The sequence below is a fragment of the Triplophysa dalaica genome, chromosome 22 (assembly GCF_015846415.1).
Source record: "Triplophysa dalaica isolate WHDGS20190420 chromosome 22, ASM1584641v1, whole genome shotgun sequence".
Lineage (NCBI taxonomy): Eukaryota > Metazoa > Chordata > Actinopteri > Cypriniformes > Nemacheilidae > Triplophysa > Triplophysa dalaica.
In genome coordinates this window covers 5,604,479-5,626,274 of record NC_079563.1, presented here as the reverse complement: position 1 = coordinate 5,626,274, position 21,796 = coordinate 5,604,479, and the positions used below count along the sequence as shown (strand labels likewise).

Genomic DNA, 21,796 nt, shown 5'->3' with positions numbered 1-21,796 from the left:
ATGTGGACTGTTTGCGTTGAATTCTTAATGTATTTGTCTGTTCATGTGTATGTTTGCCTGTGGACCGTCGCCTTCGTGCGCTTTCCCACGGGTTCTACAGAGCAATCAACTGGAACTTGCAGTTGCCGAACGCTCGCTCGGGGTCAGCGTTGATGCGCATGGCAGAGGCAAGTAAGCGATGTCTTGCCCGAACGGGGCAAATCATACTTACCTGGCAGGGGAGACACCATGATCACGAAGGCGGTTCACCCAGGACGAGGCTCGGCCATTGGACTCAGGTTGGGTTGACTTTTGCGAATTCCCCAAATGTGGGAATCTCGACTGCATAATTTCTGGTAGTGGGGGACTGCGTTCGCGCTCTCCCCTTATCATGTATCAAAAGAAGAGAGATTTTGTATTGTGTCCGTATTTCGAACCTTGTTGGCGTCAGATCTGCAGATTCCGCAAGAGACGAGCACCAAATCGAGTGATCGATTACTTCCTAATACCATGTTTTTTTTTAATACGGTTGTTTGCTGTTCCGTCGTTCCCAAACACACATACATGTATGTATGTATGCATGTAGGTATATTTATATATATAATTATTTAGATATTCATTTATTCGTTTGCTGGTTTTATGTTTGATTCATTTGTTTAATTGTTTTTTCGTTCATATTTTGGACGCCTCATCAGACGAGTATAGAACGCATCTTCGACGGAGATTCTGCCAGACCACGCTGACCTTCATTTCTGTGAAACGTGTGCGTGCTCGTCCGTTCCTTCATCCGTTCAGGTCTTCATAAATAGCCCATTTAATTATTTCTTCTTTCGTTAATCGGTTAATTTATTCTATTGTTTAAACAATACATTTGATTGTCAGTCCGTTCCTTCATTCGTTCAGGTCTTCATAAATAGCCCATTTAATTATTTCTTCTTTCGTTAATCGGTTAATTGATTCTGTTGTTTAAACGATACATTTGATTTTCAGTCCGTTCCTTCATTCGTTCAGGTCTTCAAAAATAGCCCATTTAATTATTTCTTCTTTCGTTAATTGGTTAATTGATTCTGTTGTTTAAACGATACATTTGATTGTGTGTTCGTACGATCACACGCTGACCTTTGAGGCGCATGTGCACCGCAAGCCCAATAGTCGGTGCCGCCCCACGCTCTGCCTTTTGCCACCCAATTTGGGCATCGCTTCTCGGCCTTTTGGCTAAGATCAAGTGTAGTATCTGTTCTTATCAGTTTAATATCTGATACGTCCCCTATCTGGGGACCATATATTAAATGGATTTTTGAAACGCGGAGCTGGAAGCGGGGCTTGCTCCGCCCACTCCACGCATCGACCTGGTATTGCAGTGTCTCCAGGAACGGTGCATTCCCCTTTCGGGGATAGCAGCTTGTGTTGAAAGGTAGTGATGAGAAGACGCAAAGTTTTATTTCTCACGTGACTGTCTTATACAGAAAAATACTTTGGCAAGTACTCACTCACTCACTCACTCACTCAGTCACTCACTCGGTCACTCACTCACTCGGTCACTCACTCACTCGGTCACTCACTCACTCACTCAGTCACTCACTCACTCACTCACTCATTCACTCACTCACTCAGTCACTCAGTCACTCACTCACTCACTCACTCACTCACTCACTCACTCACTCACTCACTCACTCACTCACTCTCTCACACTCTCACTCTCTCACAGTCTCACGCACGCACTCACTAAAGCCCTAAATGTATGCGGATAGTTATGTGTTGAAGAACGTAGTTCCTATTAGAGACGCTTGCGCCTGGCTTAAATGCTGTTGTGTGATAGAGAGAGAACGGGGCTTCCTGTAGCTCAGTGGTAAGAGCATTGCGTTAACAGGTTTTGGGTACGATCCCTGGGAATTGCAAATACCTATGTAAATGTATAGGATAAAGCAATGTAAGTCGCTTTGGATAAAGGCGTCTGCCAAATGCTTAAATGCAAAAGGTGTCCAGCATCCAATTGAAACACTTTCAGCACATATGTGGACTGTTTGCGTTGAATTCTTAATGTATTTGTCTGTTCATGTGTATGTTTGCCTGTGGACCGTCGCCTTCGTGCGCTTTCCCACGGGTTCTACAGAGCAATCAACTGGAACTTGCAGTTGCCGAACGCTCGCTCGGGGTCAGCGTTGATGCGCATGGCAGAGGCAAGTAAGCGATGGCTTGCCCGAACGGGGCAAATCATACTTACCTGGCAGGGGAGACACCATGATCACGAAGGCGGTTCACCCAGGACGAGGCTCGGCCATTGCACTCAGGTTGGGTTGACTTTTGCGAATTCCCCAAATGTGGGAATCTCGACTGCATAATTTCTGGTAGTGGGGGACTGCGTTCGCGCTCTCCCCTTATCATGTATCAAAAGAAGAGAGATTTTGTATTGTGTCCGTATTTCGAACCTTGTTGGCGTCAGATCTGCAGATTCCGCAAGAGACGAGCACCAAATCGAGTGATCGATTACTTCCTAATACCATGTTTTTTTTTAATACGGTTGTTTGCTGTTCCGTCGTTCCCAAACACACATACATGTATGTATGTATGCATGTAGGTATATTTATATATATAATTACTTAGATATTCGTTTGCTGGTTTTATGTTTGATTCAGTTGTTTAATTGTTTTTTCGTTCATATTTTGGACGCCTCATCAGACGAGTATAGAACGCATCTTCGACGGAGATTCTGCCAGACCACGCTGACCTTCATTTCTGTGAAACGTGTGCGTGCTCGTCCGTTCCTTCATCCGTTCAGGTCTTCATAAATAGCCCATTTAATTATTTCTTCTTTCGTTAATCGGTTAATTTATTCTATTGTTTAAACAATACATTTGATTGTCAGTCCGTTCCTTCATTCGTTCAGGTCTTCATAAATAGCCCATTTAATTATTTCTTCTTTCGTTAATCGGTTAATTGATTCTGTTGTTTAAACGATACATTTGATTTTCAGTCCGTTCCTTCATTCGTTCAGGTCTTCAAAAATAGCCCATTTAATTATTTCTTCTTTCGTTAATTGGTTAATTGATTCTGTTGTTTAAACGATACATTTGATTGTGTGTTCGTACGATCACACGCTGACCTTTGAGGCGCATGTGCACCGCAAGCCCAATAGTCGGTGCCGCCCCACGCTCTGCCTTTTGCCACCCATTGTGGGCATCGCTTCTCGGCCTTTTGGCTAAGATCAAGTGTAGTATCTGTTCTTATCAGTTTAATATCTGATACGTCCCCTATCTGGGGACCATATATTAAATGGATTTTTGAAACGCGGAGCTGGAAGCGGGGCTTGCTCCGCCCACTCCACGCATCGACCTGGTATTGCAGTGTCTCCAGGAACGGTGCATTCCCCTTTCGGGGATAGCAGCTTGTGTTGAAAGGTAGTGATGAGAAGACGCAAAGTTTTATTTCTCACGTGACTGTCTTATACAGAAAAATACTTTGGCAAGTACTCACTCACTCACTCACTCAGTCACTCACTCGGTCACTCACTCACTCGGTCACTCACTCGGTCACTCACTCGGTCACTCACTCAGTCACTCACTCACTCAGTCACTCACTCACTCACTCACTCACTCACTCACTCACTCACTCACTCACTCACTCACTCACTCACTCAGTCACTCACTCACTCACTCACTCACTCACTCACTCACTCACTCACTCACTCACTCACTCACTCGCTTCTCGGCCTTTTGGCTAAGATCACTTGTCTGGTCAATAGGTTGTGTTGCGATCGCCTCTTGGAGGTTTCTCTGACTCGTGTTTACCAATACACGAGTCGACAAACTTCAGGAGGTATACTGCTAGAAAAGCAGCTTTTAAAGGGACCTTTCCATCAAGGATCGGTTTTAAGGTGAGTGTTTTTACTTATTTATTACTTATTTATTGCTTATTTATTGCTTATTTATTGTTGTTGTTTTTATTTTGTTTTACTACCTGCTGTGGGTGCCTCCACCATGTCGGCTGCTCGTGCCGGCTTGCGGAGGCACCACAGTGTGCGGTTTTTATTTAAAGAGGTAGATGGAAAGCTCCTGGGGTTGTCCCGTTTGGACTTCTCCAGGAAGCTAGTACAAAAAGTTTTGAATTTTAATGCTTGTGATTTAAATTGTTTGTTGACCTTGCCTTTTAACAAAGGTTTTGATCTAAGTTTTAAAACCGCTTCCCTGCTCATTGAGTTTTGGTCACGTTTTGAAAATGTTAAGTCCCAGTTCGCCATGTTTACTGTTGAAAAGCTGCATGACAACACACTCAAAACTGTGTTTGTCAGAATGTTCAATGAGACAGTGACTGGTGAAGACATATGTGTGTGGTTGGGTAGATTTTGCACTGTTCGAAGTCTGCCAGTCAAAGTGTTAGATGAGGATGGCATCTGGACATGTGCCTGGCGAATTCCCATTAAACAATGGGAAGACGCCAGGGGCTACCAGGGCCTGAAACATCTGCCTTCCATGATTGTGCTAGGAGAGAACAGAGGCTACATCCATTATCAGGGGATGCCAAAATTATGTAGAAAATGTGGCAACATGGGGCATCTCGCTGAAGCATGCATAGAGCTGATATGTGGGAAGTGCAGAGAAATTGGTCATAGTTTTGAACAATGTACCAATGGCAGGAGGTGTAATCTCTGTGGAGAATCTACCCATCTCTACAGAGATTGCCCGAAAAGTTTTGCCAACAAACTAAAGGGCAACAAAATGGCCGCCCCACAAACCGAAGAACAAAGGAAGGAGGCGGTCCCTGAGGTTTTGGCGGGAATCCCACTCGCCCAGCCAGCCACAGGGACTGGGCAACAAAGGGAGGATGGGGCGGCCCCAGGGGCGGAGTCGGAGGGTTCGGTTGAACAGGGGGAGGAAGTCACCTCCCAAAATGGAAATGAACAGAATGAGGGAGAGGAGGATACGACTTCCTCCCTAATCACTGTCTCCGAAATAAGCATGGAGTCTGATAGGAGTGTAACTGACTGTTCCCTCCCAAACGCTCAGGTGCAAAAAAGACCTGCGGGATCTCCTCTGGTTGATACAGAGGAGAAAAGATTGAAGGCTACACCGCGGCCAGATAGTTCTTCTTCAGAAAGTCTGGACCGTGTGTGGCCTCATGAATCCCCAAATGAGGTTTCCTTTTTGCACGTTAAGCTAAAAACATCATCACCGAAGGAGCAACAAGAGAGCTCCTCTGCTGCTCCTAAAGTGATGGACACTGTTCCTCCTGATCCCATAACTATTGGGATTAAGGAGGAACTAGTGTCACAAGAAATTCTCTGATTTTAAGTTTGTAGCTGCTTGCATATTTCCTTTTAATGCTCATGTTTTTAACCATACTGCTCATGACTCTTACAATCTGCCCAATTCAATGTAAGAAGTGTGAGATTCCCTGTACGAGCCCAGAGTGTTTTATTAATGTTAAAAACTTTTAAAGCTCATGTCTTTTATTGCAACAATGTGCTCTCCCCTTATTTTTTACAAAGATTTAGGAAGTGGAAGGATTGTTGGAGCCAGGGTCCCTCCTTCATGGAGTGGATCCAACAAAAAAGAATGGGGCGAGCACTTTTTAGCAACTTTGACATTTTTAGACAGTGCTTTTAACGCTCTTAATTTGTATGGTTTTACTGTGAAAAATGAGATATGAGCTTTTAGAGGAATTACAGCCCCACATGCTACTTTTTGAAATGTTTTTAAAGATATACAGCGTGGAGGACCGGAAACTTTATGTTTTAACTAACCACAAGTCTCTTGTCTCTCTTGTGCAGGACCGGGAACCAGTGAGTCCAATTCCAGGGCTCACGCTAGGTGAAGCCACACAAGTTTTGAGGAATACAGCCCACCCCGCTCTTCAGAACCGGCTCAAGGACCTGATGTGGATGGCGGTTCATGAAATCCTCCCAGCCAGGGCGGTTATGCACTCCAGAGGAAGGGCCAGGAACCAGATCTGTCCACGCCCGGGGTGTAATGCTCCGGAGCCGGTGAGACACCTCCTCTGGGAGTGCGGCACTGCGCGGGGCCTGTGTGACCTTAACTGGCCCCCTAGTTTCCCGTGCCTGCCAGCGGGTGGGGTCCAGATGGACTGCAAGCTCGCCTTCCACGGGGTGGGCCGGAGCTTGAGAGCTTTGACATCACAGCAATTCATCTCGCTCTGGCTCACCCTGAACATAACAAAGGAAGTCATCTGGACCACCAGAAACCTGCTGGCGGGGAAACAGGTTACGGTGCCCCTCCACGCTTGCGAGCAGATGATGACATCTAAGCTGCAGGGGTGCCGGGCCTTGTCATTCGGAGGAGGGGGCTGGGGTCACGCTTAGGGCCCCGGCTTTGCCCCCGCACCTGGTCGCCCGTAGATGCACCCTCACCAATCTGGCTACGGGAACAGCGGGCCAGCGGGCCGGAGGGAGAGGATTTCCGCTGGCTGTCGGAAATGGAAGGAAATTGGCTTGTTCTGCAGAGCGGGGTGATGGCCATCTTGTCAGGGACTCATCCCGGTTCTGAACAACAGATGACGAGAGACCGTGGTTTTTTTTTAAGATGTTGTGTTTTAATGGTCACTTCCTCGTTTTATACCTTTTTAAACACCCTAAAGAGTTTTTAAACATGTTTGGAATTTTTAAACACGTGTTTTATACCTTTTTAAGCATGTGTTTGAATTTTTAAACATGTTTAACATGTATTTTATGTCATCCCTTGTTTTATGTTGTTTTTATCTCTCTATCTATGATTCACCCTTTGAAATGTTTTTTTTTTTTTGAGTGAATTTTAAAATTGAAATGTTAATGTTATGAATTTGAGATTTAAAGATGAAAACATGATGACAATAAACTTTTTTCGAAAGAAAAAATCTGTTCTTATCAGTTTAATATCTGATACGTCCCCTATCTGGGGACCATATATTAAATGGATTTTTGAAACGCGGAGCTGGAAGCGGGGCTTGCTCCGCCCACTCCACGCATCGACCTGGTATTGCAGTGTCTCCAGGAACGGTGCATTCCCCTTTCGGGGATAGCAGCTTGTGTTGAAAGGTAGTGATGAGAAGACGCAAAGTTTTATTTCTCACGTGACTGTCTTATACAGAAAAATACTTTGGCAAGTACTCACTCACTCACTCACTCAGTCACTCACTCGGTCACTCACTCACTCGGTCACTCACTCACTCGGTCACTCACTCACTCACTCAGTCACTCACTCACTCACTCACTCACTCACTCACTCACTCACTCACTCAGTCACTCAGTCACTCACTCACTCACTCACTCACTCACTCACTCACTCTCTCACACTCTCACTCTCTCACAGTCTCACGCACCCACTCACTAAAGCCCTAAATGTATGCGGATAGTTATGTGTTGAAGAACGTAGTTCCTATTAGAGACGCTTGCGCCTGGCTTAAATGCTGTTGTGTGATAGAGAGAGAACGGGGCTTCCTGTAGCTCAGTGGTAAGAGCATTGCGTTAACAGGTTTTGGGTACGATCCCTGGGAATTGCAAATACCTATGTAAATGTATAGGATAAAGCAATGTAAGTCGCTTTGGATAAAGGCGTCTGCCAAATGCTTAAATGCAAAAGGTGTCCAGCATCCAATTGAAACACTTTCAGCACATATGTGGACTGTTTGCGTTGAATTCTTAATGTATTTGTCTGTTCATGTGTATGTTTGCCTGTGGACCGTCGCCTTCGTGCGCTTTCCCACGGGTTCTACAGAGCAATCAACTGGAACTTGCAGTTGCCGAACGCTCGCTCGGGGTCAGCGTTGATGCGCATGGCAGAGGCAAGTAAGCGATGTCTTGCCCGAACGGGGCAAATCATACTTACCTGGCAGGGGAGACACCATGATCACGAAGGCGGTTCACCCAGGACGAGGCTCGGCCATTGCACTCAGGTTGGGTTGACTTTTGCGAATTCCCCAAATGTGGGAATCACGACTGCATAATTTCTGGTAGTGGGGGACTGCGTTCGCGCTCTCCCCTTATCATGTATCAAAAGAAGAGAGATTTTGTATTGTGTCCGTATTTCGAACCTTGTTGGCGTCAGATCTGCAGATTCCGCAAGAGACGAGCACCAAATCGAGTGATCGATTACTTCCTAATACCATGTTTTTTTTTAATACGGTTGTTTGCTGTTCCTTCGTTCCCAAACACACATACATGTATGTATGTATGCATGTAGGTATATTTATATATATAATTATTTAGATATTCATTTATTCGTTTGCTGGTTTTATGTTTGATTCATTTGTTTAATTGTTTTTTCGTTCATATTTTGGACGCCTCATCAGACGAGTATAGAACGCATCTTCGACGGAGATTCTGCCAGACCACGCTGACCTTCATTTCTGTGAAACGTGTGCGTGCTCGTCCGTTCCTTCATCCGTTCAGGTCTTCATAAATAGCCCATTTAATTATTTCTTCTTTCGTTAATCGGTTAATTTATTCTATTGTTTAAACAATACATTTGATTGTCAGTCCGTTCCTTCATTCGTTCAGGTCTTCATAAATAGCCCATTTAATTATTTCTTCTTTCGTTAATCGGTTAATTGATTCTGTTGTTTAAACGATACATTTGATTTTCAGTCCGTTCCTTCATTCGTTCAGGTCTTCAAAAATAGCCCATTTAATTATTTCTTCTTTCGTTAATTGGTTAATTGATTCTGTTGTTTAAACGATACATTTGATTGTGTGTTCGTACGATCACACGCTGACCTTTGAGGCGCATGTGCACCGCAAGCCCAATAGTCGGTGCCGCCCCACGCTCTGCCTTTTGCCACCCATTGTGGGCATCGCTTCTCGGCCTTTTGGCTAAGATCAAGTGTAGTATCTGTTCTTATCAGTTTAATATCTGATACGTCCCCTATCTGGGGACCATATATTAAATGGATTTTTGAAACGCGGAGCTGGAAGCGGGGCTTGCTCCGCCCACTCCACGCATCGACCTGGTATTGCAGTGTCTCCAGGAACGGTGCATTCCCCTTTCGGGGATAGCAGCTTGTGTTGAAAGGTAGTGATGAGAAGACGCAAAGTTTTATTTCTCACGTGACTGTCTTATACAGAAAAATACTTTGGCAAGTACTCACTCACTCACTCACTCAGTCACTCACTCGGTCACTCACTCACTCGGTCACTCACTCACTCGGTCACTCACTCACTCACTCAGTCACTCACTCACTCACTCACTCATTCACTCACTCACTCAGTCACTCAGTCACTCACTCACTCACTCACTCACTCACTCACTCACTCACTCACTCACTCACTCACTCACTCACTCTCTCACACTCTCACTCTCTCACAGTCTCACGCACGCACTCACTAAAGCCCTAAATGTATGCGGATAGTTATGTGTTGAAGAACGTAGTTCCTATTAGAGACGCTTGCGCCTGGCTTAAATGCTGTTGTGTGATAGAGAGAGAACGGGGCTTCCTGTAGCTCAGTGGTAAGAGCATTGCGTTAACAGGTTTTGGGTACGATCCCTGGGAATTGCAAATACCTATGTAAATGTATAGGATAAAGCAATGTAAGTCGCTTTGGATAAAGGCGTCTGCCAAATGCTTAAATGCAAAAGGTGTCCAGCATCCAATTGAAACACTTTCAGCACATATGTGGACTGTTTGCGTTGAATTCTTAATGTATTTGTCTGTTCATGTGTATGTTTGCCTGTGGACCGTCGCCTTCGTGCGCTTTCCCACGGGTTCTACAGAGCAATCAACTGGAACTTGCAGTTGCCGAACGCTCGCTCGGGGTCAGCGTTGATGCGCATGGCAGAGGCAAGTAAGCGATGTCTTGCCCGAACGGGGCAAATCATACTTACCTGGCAGGGGAGACACCATGATCACGAAGGCGGTTCACCCAGGACGAGGCTCGGCCATTGCACTCAGGTTGGGTTGACTTTTGCGAATTCCCCAACTGTGGGAATCTCGACTGCATAATTTCTGGTAGTGGGGGACTGCGTTCGCGCTCTCCCCTTATCATGTATCAAAAGAAGAGAGATTTTGTATTGTGTCCGTATTTCGAACCTTGTTGGCGTCAGATCTGCAGATTCCGCAAGAGACGAGCACCAAATCGAGTGATCGATTACTTCCTAATACCATGTTTTTTTTTAATACGGTTGTTTGCTGTTCCGTCGTTCCCAAACACACATACATGTATGTATGTATGCATGTAGGTATATTTATATATATAATTATTTAGATATTCATTTATTCGTTTGCTGGTTTTATGTTTGATTCATTTGTTTAATTGTTTTTTCGTTCATATTTTGGACGCCTCATCAGACGAGTATAGAACGCATCTTCGACGGAGATTCTGCCAGACCACGCTGACCTTCATTTCTGTGAAACGTGTGCGTGCTCGTCCGTTCCTTCATCCGTTCAGGTCTTCATAAATAGCCCATTTAATTATTTCTTCTTTCGTTAATCGGTTAATTTATTCTATTGTTTAAACAATACATTTGATTGTCAGTCCGTTCCTTCATTCGTTCAGGTCTTCATAAATAGCCCATTTAATTATTTCTTCTTTCGTTAATCGGTTAATTGATTCTGTTGTTTAAACGATACATTTGATTTTCAGTCCGTTCCTTCATTCGTTCAGGTCTTCAAAAATAGCCCATTTAATTATTTCTTCTTTCGTTAATTGGTTAATTGATTCTGTTGTTTAAACGATACATTTGATTGTGTGTTCGTACGATCACACGCTGACCTTTGAGGCGCATGTGCACCGCAAGCCCAATAGTCGGTGCCGCCCCACGCTCTGCCTTTTGCCACCCATTGTGGGCATCGCTTCTCGGCCTTTTGGCTAAGATCAAGTGTAGTATCTGTTCTTATCAGTTTAATATCTGATACGTCCCCTATCTGGGGACCATATATTAAATGGATTTTTGAAACGCGGAGCTGGAAGCGGGGCTTGCTCCGCCCACTCCACGCATCGACCTGGTATTGCAGTGTCTCCAGGAACGGTGCATTCCCCTTTCGGGGATAGCAGCTTGTGTTGAAAGGTAGTGATGAGAAGACGCAAAGTTTTATTTCTCACGTGACTGTCTTATACAGAAAAATACTTTGGCAAGTACTCACTCACTCACTCACTCAGTCACTCACTCGGTCACTCACTCACTCGGTCACTCACTCGGTCACTCACTCACTCAGTCACTCACTCAGTCACTCACTCACTCACTCACTCACTCACTCACTCACTCACTCACTCACTCACTCAGTCACTCAGTCACTCACTCACTCACTCACTCACTCACTCACTCACTCACTCACACTCTCACTCTCTCACAGTCTCACGCACTCACTAAAGCCCTAAATGTATGCGGATAGTTATGTGTTGAAGAACGTAGTTCCTATTAGAGACGCTTGCGCCTGGCTTAAATGCTGTTGTGTGATAGAGACAGAACGGGGCTTCCTGTAGCTCAGTGGTAAGAGCATTGCGTTAACAGGTTTTGGGTACGATCCCTGGGAATTGCAAATACCTATGTAAATGTATAGGATAAAGCAATGTAAGTCGCTTTGGATAAAGGCGTCTGCCAAATGCTTAAATGCAAAAGGTGTCCAGCATCCAATTGAAACACTTTCAGCACATATGTGGACTGTTTGCGTTGAATTCTTAATGTATTTGTCTGTTCATGTGTATGTTTGCCTGTGGACCGTCGCCTTCGTGCGCTTTCCCACGGGTTCTACAGAGCAATCAACTGGAACTTGCAGTTGCCGAACGCTCGCTCGGGGTCAGCGTTGATGCGCATGGCAGAGGCAAGTAAGCGATGGCTTGCCCGAACGGGGCAAATCATACTTACCTGGCAGGGGAGACACCATGATCACGAAGGCGGTTCACCCAGGACGAGGCTCGGCCATTGCACTCAGGTTGGGTTGACTTTTGCGAATTCCCCAAATGTGGGAATCTCGACTGCATAATTTCTGGTAGTGGGGGACTGCGTTCGCGCTCTCCCCTTATCATGTATCAAAAGAAGAGAGATTTTGTATTGTGTCCGTATTTCGAACCTTGTTGGCGTCAGATCTGCAGATTCCGCAAGAGACGAGCACCAAATCGAGTGATCGATTACTTCCTAATACCATGTTTTTTTTTAATACGGTTGTTTGCTGTTCCGTCGTTCCCAAACACACATACATGTATGTATGTATGCATGTAGGTATATTTATATATATAATTATTTAGATATTCATTTATTCGTTTGCTGGTTTTATGTTTGATTCAGTTGTTTAATTGTTTTTTCGTTCATATTTTGGACGCCTCATCAGACGAGTATAGAACGCATCTTCGACGGAGATTCTGCCAGACCACGCTGACCTTCATTTCTGTGAAACGTGTGCGTGCTCGTCCGTTCCTTCATCCGTTCAGGTCTTCATAAATAGCCCATTTAATTATTTCTTCTTTCGTTAATCGGTTAATTTATTCTATTGTTTAAACAATACATTTGATTGTCAGTCCGTTCCTTCATTCGTTCAGGTCTTCATAAATAGCCCATTTAATTATTTCTTCTTTCGTTAATCGGTTAATTGATTCTGTTGTTTAAACGATACATTTGATTTTCAGTCCGTTCCTTCATTCGTTCAGGTCTTCAAAAATAGCCCATTTAATTATTTCTTCTTTCGTTAATTGGTTAATTGATTCTGTTGTTTAAACGATACATTTGATTGTGTGTTCGTACGATCACACGCTGACCTTTGAGGCGCATGTGCACCGCAAGCCCAATAGTCGGTGCCGCCCCACGCTCTGCCTTTTGCCACCCATTGTGGGCATCGCTTCTCGGCCTTTTGGCTAAGATCAAGTGTAGTATCTGTTCTTATCAGTTTAATATCTGATACGTCCCCTATCTGGGGACCATATATTAAATGGATTTTTGAAACGCGGAGCTGGAAGCGGGGCTTGCTCCGCCCACTCCACGCATCGACCTGGTATTGCAGTGTCTCCAGGAACGGTGCATTCCCCTTTCGGGGATAGCAGCTTGTGTTGAAAGGTAGTGATGAGAAGACGCAAAGTTTTATTTCTCACGTGACTGTCTTATACAGAAAAATACTTTGGCAAGTACTCACTCACTCACTCACTCAGTCACTCACTCGGTCACTCACTCACTCGGTCACTCACTCGGTCACTCACTCACTCACTCAGTCACTCACTCACTCACTCACTCACTCACTCAGTCAGTCAGTCACTCACTCACTCACTCAGTCACTCACTCACTCACTCACTCACTCACTCACTCACACTCTCACTCTCACTCTCACTCACTCACTCACTCACACTCTCACTCTCTCACAGTCTCACGCACTCACTAAAGCCCTAAATGTATGCGGATAGTTATGTGTTGAAGAACGTAGTTCCTATTAGAGACGCTTGCGCCTGGCTTAAATGCTGTTGTGTGATAGAGAGAGAACGGGGCTTCCTGTAGCTCAGTGGTAAGAGCATTGCGTTAACAGGTTTTGGGTACGATCCCTGGGAATTGCAAATACCTATGTAAATGTATAGGATAAAGCAATGTAAGTCGCTTTGGATAAAGGCGTCTGCCAAATGCTTAAATGCAAAAGGTGTCCAGCATCCAATTGAAACACTTTCAGCACATATGTGGACTGTTTGCGTTGAATTCTTAATGTATTTGTCTGTTCATGTGTATGTTTGCCTGTGGACCGTCGCCTTCGTGCGCTTTCCCACGGGTTCTACAGAGCAATCAACTGGAACTTGCAGTTGCCGAACGCTCGCTCGGGGTCAGCGTTGATGCGCATGGCAGAGGCAAGTAAGCGATGGCTTGCCCGAACGGGGCAAATCATACTTACCTGGCAGGGGAGACACCATGATCACGAAGGCGGTTCACCCAGGACGAGGCTCGGCCATTGCACTCAGGTTGGGTTGACTTTTGCGAATTCCCCAAATGTGGGAATCTCGACTGCATAATTTCTGGTAGTGGGGGACTGCGTTCGCGCTCTCCCCTTATCATGTATCAAAAGAAGAGAGATTTTGTATTGTGTCCGTATTTCGAACCTTGTTGGCGTCAGATCTGCAGATTCCGCAAGAGACGAGCACCAAATCGAGTGATCGATTACTTCCTAATACCATGTTTTTTTTTAATACGGTTGTTTGCTGTTCCGTCGTTCCCAAACACACATACATGTATGTATGTATGCATGTAGGTATATTTATATATATAATTATTTAGATATTCATTTATTCGTTTGCTGGTTTTATGTTTGATTCAGTTGTTTAATTGTTTTTTCGTTCATATTTTGGACGCCTCATCAGACGAGTATAGAACGCATCTTCGACGGAGATTCTGCCAGACCACGCTGACCTTCATTTCTGTGAAACGTGTGCGTGCTCGTCCGTTCCTTCATCCGTTCAGGTCTTCATAAATAGCCCATTTAATTATTTCTTCTTTCGTTAATCGGTTAATTTATTCTATTGTTTAAACAATACATTTGATTGTCAGTCCGTTCCTTCATTCGTTCAGGTCTTCATAAATAGCCCATTTAATTATTTCTTCTTTCGTTAATCGGTTAATTGATTCTGTTGTTTAAACGATACATTTGATTTTCAGTCCGTTCCTTCATTCGTTCAGGTCTTCAAAAATAGCCCATTTAATTATTTCTTCTTTCGTTAATTGGTTAATTGATTCTGTTGTTTAAACGATACATTTGATTGTGTGTTCGTACGATCACACGCTGACCTTTGAGGCGCATGTGCACCGCAAGCCCAATAGTCGGTGCCGCCCCACGCTCTGCCTTTTGCCACCCATTGTGGGCATCGCTTCTCGGCCTTTTGGCTAAGATCAAGTGTAGTATCTGTTCTTATCAGTTTAATATCTGATACGTCCCCTATCTGGGGACCATATATTAAATGGATTTTTGAAACGCGGAGCTGGAAGCGGGGCTTGCTCCGCCCACTCCACGCATCGACCTGGTATTGCAGTGTCTCCAGGAACGGTGCATTCCCCTTTCGGGGATAGCAGCTTGTGTTGAAAGGTAGTGATGAGAAGACGCAAAGTTTTATTTCTCACGTGACTGTCTTATACAGAAAAATACTTTGGCAAGTACTCACTCACTCACTCACTCGGTCACTCACTCACTCGGTCACTCACTCGGTCACTCACTCACTCACTCACTCAGTCACTCACTCAGTCACTCACTCACTCACTCACTCACTCAGTCACTCAGTCACTCACTCACTCACTCACTCACTCACTCACTCACTCACTCACTCACTCACTCACTCACTCACTCACTCACTCACTCACTCACTCACTCACTCACTCACTCACTCACTCGCTTCTCGGCCTTTTGGCTAAGATCACTTGTCTGGTCAATAGGTTGTGTTGCGATCGCCTCTTGGAGGTTTCTCTGACTCGTGTTTACCAATACACGAGTCGACAAACTTCAGGAGGTATACTGCTAGGAAAAGCAGCTTTTAAAGGGACCTTTCCATCAAGGATCGGTTTTAAGGTGAGTGTTTTTACTTATTTATTACTTATTTATTGCTTATTTATTGCTTATTTATTGTTGTTGTTTTTATTTTGTTTTACTACCTGCTGTGGGTGCCTCCACCATGTCGGCTGCTCGTGCCGGCTTGCGGAGGCACCACAGTGTGCGGTTTTTATTTAAAGAGGTAGATGGAAAGCTCCTGGGGTTGTCCCGTTTGGACTTCTCCAGGAAGCTAGTACAAAAAGTTTTGAATTTTAATGCTTGTGATTTAAATTGTTTGTTGACCTTGCCTTTTAACAAAGGTTTTGATCTAAGTTTTAAAACCGCTTCCCTGCTCATTGAGTTTTGGTCTAGTTTTGAAAATGTTAAGTCCCAGTTCGCCATGTTTACTGTTGAAAAGCTGCATGACAACACACTCAAAACTGTGTTTGTCAGAATGTTCAATGAGACAGTGACTGGTGAAGACATATGTGTGTGGTTGGGTAGATTTTGCACTGTTCGAAGTCTGCCAGTCAAAGTGTTAGATGAGGATGGCATCTGGACATGTGCCTGGCGAATTCCCATTAAACAATGGGAAGACGCCAGGGGCTACCAGGGCCTGAAACATCTGCCTTCCATGATTGTGCTAGGAGAGAACAGAGGCTACATCCATTATCAGGGGATGCCAAAATTATGTAGAAAATGTGGCAACATGGGGCATCTCGCTGAAGCATGCATAGAGCTGATATGTGGGAAGTGCAGAGAAATTGGTCATAGTTTTGAACAATGTACCAATGGCAGGAGGTGTAATCTCTGTGGAGAATCTACCCATCTCTACAGAGATTGCCCGAAAAGTTTTGCCAACAAACTAAAGGGCAACAAAATGGCCGCCCCACAAACCGAAGAACAAAGGAAGGAGGCGGTCCCTGAGGTTTTGGCGGGAATCCCACTCGCCCAGCCAGCCACAGGGACTGGGCAACAAAGGGAGGATGGGGCGGCCCCAGGGGCGGAGTCGGAGGGTTCGGTTGAACAGGGGGAGGAAGTCACCTCCCAAAATGGAAATGAACAGAATGAGGGAGAGGAGGATACGACTTCCTCCCTAATCACTGTCTCCGAAATAAGCATGGAGTCTGATAGGAGTGTAACTGACTGTTCCCTCCCAAACGCTCAGGTGCAAAAAAGACCTGCGGGATCTCCTCTGGTTGATACAGAGGAGAAAAGATTGAAGGCTACACCGCGGCCAGATAGTTCTTCTTCAGAAAGTCTGGACCGTGTGTGGCCTCATGAATCCCCAAATGAGGTTTCCTTTTTGCACGTTAAGCTAAAAACATCATCACCGAAGGAGCAACAAGAGAGCTCCTCTGCTGCTCCTAAAGTGATGGACACTGTTCCTCCTGATCCCATAACTATTGGGATTAAGGAGGAACTAGTGTCACAAGAAATTCTCTGATTTTAAGTTTGTAGCTGCTTGCATATTTCCTTTTAATGCTCATGTTTTTAACCATACTGCTCATGACTCTTACAATCTGCCCAATTCAATGTAAGAAGTGTGAGATTCCCTGTACGAGCCCAGAGTGTTTTATTAATGTTAAAAACTTTTAAAGCTCATGTCTTTTATTGCAACAATGTGCTCTCCCCTTATTTTTTACAAAGATTTAGGAAGTGGAAGGATTGTTGGAGCCAGGGTCCCTCCTTCATGGAGTGGATCCAACAAAAAAGAATGGGGCGAGCACTTTTTAGCAACTTTGACATTTTTAGACAGTGCTTTTAACGCTCTTAATTTGTATGGTTTTACTGTGAAAAATGAGATATGAGCTTTTAGAGGAATTACAGCCCCACATGCTACTTTTTGAAATGTTTTTAAAGATATACAGCGTGGAGGACCGGAAACTTTATGTTTTAACTAACCACAAGTCTCTTGTCTCTCTTGTGCAGGACCGGGAACCAGTGAGTCCAATTCCAGGGCTCACGCTAGGTGAAGCCACACAAGTTTTGAGGAATACAGCCCACCCCGCTCTTCAGAACCGGCTCAAGGACCTGATGTGGATGGCGGTTCATGAAATCCTCCCAGCCAGGGCGGTTATGCACTCCAGAGGAAGGGCCAGGAACCAGATCTGTCCACGCCCGGGGTGTAATGCTCCGGAGCCGGTGAGACACCTCCTCTGGGAGTGCGGCACTGCGCGGGGCCTGTGTGACCTTAACTGGCCCCCTAGTTTCCCGTGCCTGCCAGCGGGTGGGGTCCAGATGGACTGCAAGCTCGCCTTCCACGGGGTGGGCCGGAGCTTGAGAGCTTTGACATCACAGCAATTCATCTCGCTCTGGCTCACCCTGAACATAACAAAGGAAGTCATCTGGACCACCAGAAACCTGCTGGCGGGGAAACAGGTTACGGTGCCCCTCCACGCTTGCGAGCAGATGATGACATCTAAGCTGCAGGGGTGCCGGGCCTTGTCATTCGGAGGAGGGGGCTGGGGTCACGCTTAGGGCCCCGGCTTTGCCCCCGCACCTGGTCGCCCGTAGATGCACCCTCACCAATCTGGCTACGGGAACAGTGGGCCAGCGGGCCGGAGGGAGAGGATTTCCGCTGGCTGTCGGAAATGGAAGGAAATTGGCTTGTTCTGCAGAGCGGGGTGATGGCCATCTTGTCAGGGACTCATCCCGGTTCTGAACAACAGATGACGAGAGACCGTGGTTTTTTTTTAAGATGTTGTGTTTTAATGGTCACTTCCTCGTTTTATACCTTTTTAAACACCCTAAAGAGTTTTTAAACATGTTTGGAATTTTTAAACACGTGTTTTATACCTTTTTAAGCATGTGTTTGAATTTTTAAACATGTTTAACATGTATTTTATGTCATCCCTTGTTTTATGTTGTTTTTATCTCTCTATCTATGATTCACCCTTTGAAATGGTTTTTTTTTTTTGTGTGAATTTTAAAATTGAAATGTTAATGTTATGAATTTGAGATTTAAAGATGAAAACATGATGACAATAAACTTTTTTCGAAAGAAAAAATCTGTTCTTATCAGTTTAATATCTGATACGTCCCCTATCTGGGGACCATATATTAAATGGATTTTTGAAACGCGGAGCTGGAAGCGGGGCTTGCTCCGCCCACTCCACGCATCGACCTGGTATTGCAGTGTCTCCAGGAACGGTGCATTCCCCTTTCGGGGATAGCAGCTTGTGTTGAAAGGTAGTGATGAGAAGACGCAAAGTTTTATTTCTCACGTGACTGTCTTATACAGAAAAATACTTTGGCAAGTACTCACTCACTCACTCACTCAGTCACTCACTCGGTCACTCACTCACTCGGTCACTCACTCGGTCACTCACTCACTCACTCAGTCACTCACTCAGTCACTCACTCACTCACTCACTCACTCACTCACTCAGTCACTCACTCACTCACTCACTCACTCACTCACTCACTCACTCACTCACTCACTCTCTCACACTCTCACTCTCACTCTCACTCTCTCACAGTCTCACGCACGCACTCACTAAAGCCCTAAATGTATGCGGATAGTTATGTGTTGAAGAACGTAGTTCCTATTAGAGACGCTTGCGCCTGGCTTAAATGCTGTTGTGTGATAGAGAGAGAACGGGGCTTCCTGTAGCTCAGTGGTAAGAGCATTGCGTTAACAGGTTTTGGGTACGATCCCTGGGAATTGCAAATACCTATGTAAATGTATAGGATAAAGCAATGTAAGTCGCTTTGGATAAAGGCGTCTGCCAAATGCTTAAATGCAAAAGGTGTCCAGCATCCAATTGAAACACTTTCAGCACATATGTGGACTGTTTGCGTTGAATTCTTAATGTATTTGTCTGTTCATGTGTATGTTTGCCTGTGGACCGTCGCCTTCGTGCGCTTTCCCACGGGTTCTACAGAGCAATCAACTGGAACTTGCAGTTGCCGAACGCTCGCTCGGGGTCAGCGTTGATGCGCATGGCAGAGGCAAGTAAGCGATGTCTTGCCCGAACGGGGCAAATCATACTTACCTGGCAGGGGAGACACCATGATCACGAAGGCGGTTCACCCAGGACGAGGCTCGGCCATTGCACTCAGGTTGGGTTGACTTTTGCGAATTCCCCAAATGTGGGAATCTCGACTGCATAATTTCTGGTAGTGGGGGACTGCGTTCGCGCTCTCCCCTTATCATGTATCAAAAGAAGAGAGATTTTGTATTGTGTCCGTATTTCGAACCTTGTTGGCGTCAGATCTGCAGATTCCGCAAGAGACGAGCACCAAATCGAGTGATCGATTACTTCCTAATACCATGTTTTTTTTTAATACGGTTGTTTGCTGTTCCGTCGTTCCCAAACACACATACATGTATGTATGTATGCATGTAGGTATATTTATATATATAATTATTTAGATATTCATTTATTCGTTTGCTGGTTTTATGTTTGATTCATTTGTTTAATTGTTTTTTCGTTCATATTTTGGACGCCTCATCAGACGAGTATAGAACGCATCTTCGACGGAGATTCTGCCAGACCACGCTGACCTTCATTTCTGTGAAACGTGTGCGTGCTCGTCCGTTCCTTCATCCGTTCAGGTCTTCATAAATAGCCCATTTAATTATTTCTTCTTTCGTTAATCGGTTAATTTATTCTATTGTTTAAACAATACATTTGATTGTCAGTCCGTTCCTTCATTCGTTCAGGTCTTCATAAATAGCCCATTTAATTATTTCTTCTTTCGTTAATCGGTTAATTGATTCTGTTGTTTAAACGATACATTTGATTTTCAGTCCGTTCCTTCATTCGTTCAGGTCTTCAAAAATAGCCCATTTAATTATTTCTTCTTTCGTTAATTGGTTAATTGATTCTGTTGTTTAAACGATACATTTGATTGTGTGTTCGTACGATCACACGCTGACCTTTGAGGCGCATGTGCACCGCAAGCCCAATAGTCGGTGCCGCCCCACGCTCTGCCTTTTGCCACCCATTGTGGGCATCGCTTCTCGGCCTTTTGGCTAAGATCAAGTGTAGTATCTGTTCTTATCAGATAAAATGGTCGACCCAGAGAACGAGACCGGAAATGAAGGGGCGGAGCTAATTTTTTTAAATCTCCCGCCTAAACTTGTAAGGCTCGAGCAAAGAGAGGAGATTAGAAACGAAGGGGCGGAACAACAAAATTTAAATCTCCCGCCAAAATCAGTAAGTGGAGAACAAGAAGAGAACGAGATGGAGCCACCCTCAGCCAACAATGAATCGATCAAGGACCCAGAAGTAGGTGCATGCGATTTTGATGAAAGTGAAGTTGAACAGGTAATGCAGTTAAGTCAAGATGGAGAAAGAGAGGAACTTATTGATATGTTCCCTAGTGCTCAGTTGAAGAGAAAGAGGGATACTCTATCTCCCTCAGTGAAGAAAATTGAAAAAGGAGGAAGAATGGAACCTAGATCAGATTCCTCCTCATCAGGGGAGCTGTTCAGGATATTCCCTTCTAACTCTGCAAACGAAATTTCCTTCCTATCAATTGAGCTGAAATCATCTACTCCCAGAGCTGCCAAAGGCAGCGAAGGCAGCTCTGGGAAAAAACAGGTTCAACCCCCTGGTTTCTCTGTAATAGAAATGAAGGAAGAACTTGTTTCACAAGAAATTGTAGCTTTATAACAATGGTTTTATGGTTTTAATTAAGTTAAATCACCCCTTCTTATCCCCGGTTTTACTTCTAGCTATGTCTTTTACAGTATTAACCATGGATTTTAATATTAAGAGAGCCCCCTTGAGAGCACAAATTTTCTTATCCTTTTTAGAAGTGTTTCAATCCGATGTTTTGATTTTAAGAGAATGTGTTTTATCTTTTAAAAGTGGGAGGAGCTCTGAATCTAAGGACCATATAACTGGAGCGGTTCGCACAGCAAAAATGACGGGGCCCCTTCTTCAAGCTCCCGTTTTGTGCTGTGTGCTAATTTTTATGGAGTTTCAGATGGTAGAGAATGAGAAAAGACACTATGACGCCAAAAGCAGGAGATGGATGTACCTGAGTGGGATGAAATTTTTAAGTTACGATCAGAGTAAACCTTTTTATAAGAACATTTCAGAACATTTTAATGCAGAAAAAGAAAGTGTTTGCTGTTTTTACTGTAAACTAAATTTTGTTTCTGTCGTGCAGGAACTGGAACAAGCAATTTTAAGATGCTGGGTTAGGCACAGGGTAGTGCTCTCAGCTCTCCTGACCAAGCACATGGAAAAGACGGCGGCCAATGAGATCCTCCCGGTTAGAGTCGTGATGTACTCCCGCAGCATGGCAAATACCCCCACCTGTCCACGGCCCGGGTGTGGAGAGCCAGAGACCGTGGGGCACACTCTTCGGGGGTGCAGTGCTGCCTGGGATCTGTGGGCAACGGCCGGCCCCCTGCAATTCCCGTGCCTACCAGCAGGGGGGTCCGAAACCATCA

General features: G+C 44.8%; 13 non-coding genes and 3 pseudogenes across 13 annotated transcripts; all 16 read left to right on the top strand.

The window, feature by feature from the left end:
* Positions 1–203: 203 nt before the first annotated feature.
* Positions 204–367, top strand: LOC130412358 (U1 spliceosomal RNA). The gene has a single exon (XR_008905245.1). It is a non-coding gene; the product is annotated as a U1 spliceosomal RNA (small nuclear RNA).
* Positions 368–1,174: 807 nt separating this feature from the next.
* Positions 1,175–1,365, top strand: LOC130412415 (U2 spliceosomal RNA). The gene has a single exon (XR_008905298.1). It is a non-coding gene; the product is annotated as a U2 spliceosomal RNA (small nuclear RNA).
* Positions 1,366–2,195: 830 nt separating this feature from the next.
* LOC130412591 (U1 spliceosomal RNA) lies at positions 2,196–2,359 on the top strand. The gene has a single exon (XR_008905404.1). It is a non-coding gene; the product is annotated as a U1 spliceosomal RNA (small nuclear RNA).
* A 799-nt stretch (positions 2,360–3,158) lies between these two features.
* LOC130412414 (U2 spliceosomal RNA) lies at positions 3,159–3,349 on the top strand. The gene has a single exon (XR_008905297.1). It is a non-coding gene; the product is annotated as a U2 spliceosomal RNA (small nuclear RNA).
* A 3,452-nt stretch (positions 3,350–6,801) lies between these two features.
* On the top strand, positions 6,802–6,978 carry LOC130412528 (U2 spliceosomal RNA; annotated as a pseudogene).
* An 810-nt stretch (positions 6,979–7,788) lies between these two features.
* On the top strand, positions 7,789–7,952 carry LOC130412359 (U1 spliceosomal RNA). The gene has a single exon (XR_008905246.1). It is a non-coding gene; the product is annotated as a U1 spliceosomal RNA (small nuclear RNA).
* An 807-nt stretch (positions 7,953–8,759) lies between these two features.
* Positions 8,760–8,950, top strand: LOC130412413 (U2 spliceosomal RNA). The gene has a single exon (XR_008905296.1). It is a non-coding gene; the product is annotated as a U2 spliceosomal RNA (small nuclear RNA).
* Positions 8,951–9,780: 830 nt separating this feature from the next.
* On the top strand, positions 9,781–9,944 carry LOC130412347 (U1 spliceosomal RNA). The gene has a single exon (XR_008905234.1). It is a non-coding gene; the product is annotated as a U1 spliceosomal RNA (small nuclear RNA).
* Positions 9,945–10,751: 807 nt separating this feature from the next.
* On the top strand, positions 10,752–10,942 carry LOC130412412 (U2 spliceosomal RNA). Its single transcript, XR_008905295.1, has one exon. It is a non-coding gene; the product is annotated as a U2 spliceosomal RNA (small nuclear RNA).
* An 818-nt stretch (positions 10,943–11,760) lies between these two features.
* On the top strand, positions 11,761–11,924 carry LOC130412590 (U1 spliceosomal RNA). The gene has a single exon (XR_008905402.1). It is a non-coding gene; the product is annotated as a U1 spliceosomal RNA (small nuclear RNA).
* Positions 11,925–12,731: 807 nt separating this feature from the next.
* LOC130412411 (U2 spliceosomal RNA) lies at positions 12,732–12,922 on the top strand. Its single transcript, XR_008905294.1, has one exon. It is a non-coding gene; the product is annotated as a U2 spliceosomal RNA (small nuclear RNA).
* Positions 12,923–13,756: 834 nt separating this feature from the next.
* LOC130412589 (U1 spliceosomal RNA) lies at positions 13,757–13,920 on the top strand. Its single transcript, XR_008905401.1, has one exon. It is a non-coding gene; the product is annotated as a U1 spliceosomal RNA (small nuclear RNA).
* Positions 13,921–14,727: 807 nt separating this feature from the next.
* LOC130412408 (U2 spliceosomal RNA) lies at positions 14,728–14,918 on the top strand. Its single transcript, XR_008905292.1, has one exon. It is a non-coding gene; the product is annotated as a U2 spliceosomal RNA (small nuclear RNA).
* Positions 14,919–18,371: 3,453 nt separating this feature from the next.
* On the top strand, positions 18,372–18,548 carry LOC130412525 (U2 spliceosomal RNA; annotated as a pseudogene).
* Positions 18,549–19,374: 826 nt separating this feature from the next.
* Positions 19,375–19,538, top strand: LOC130412587 (U1 spliceosomal RNA). The gene has a single exon (XR_008905399.1). It is a non-coding gene; the product is annotated as a U1 spliceosomal RNA (small nuclear RNA).
* Positions 19,539–20,345: 807 nt separating this feature from the next.
* Positions 20,346–20,476, top strand: LOC130412556 (U2 spliceosomal RNA; annotated as a pseudogene).
* Positions 20,477–21,796: the final 1,320 nt, after the last annotated feature.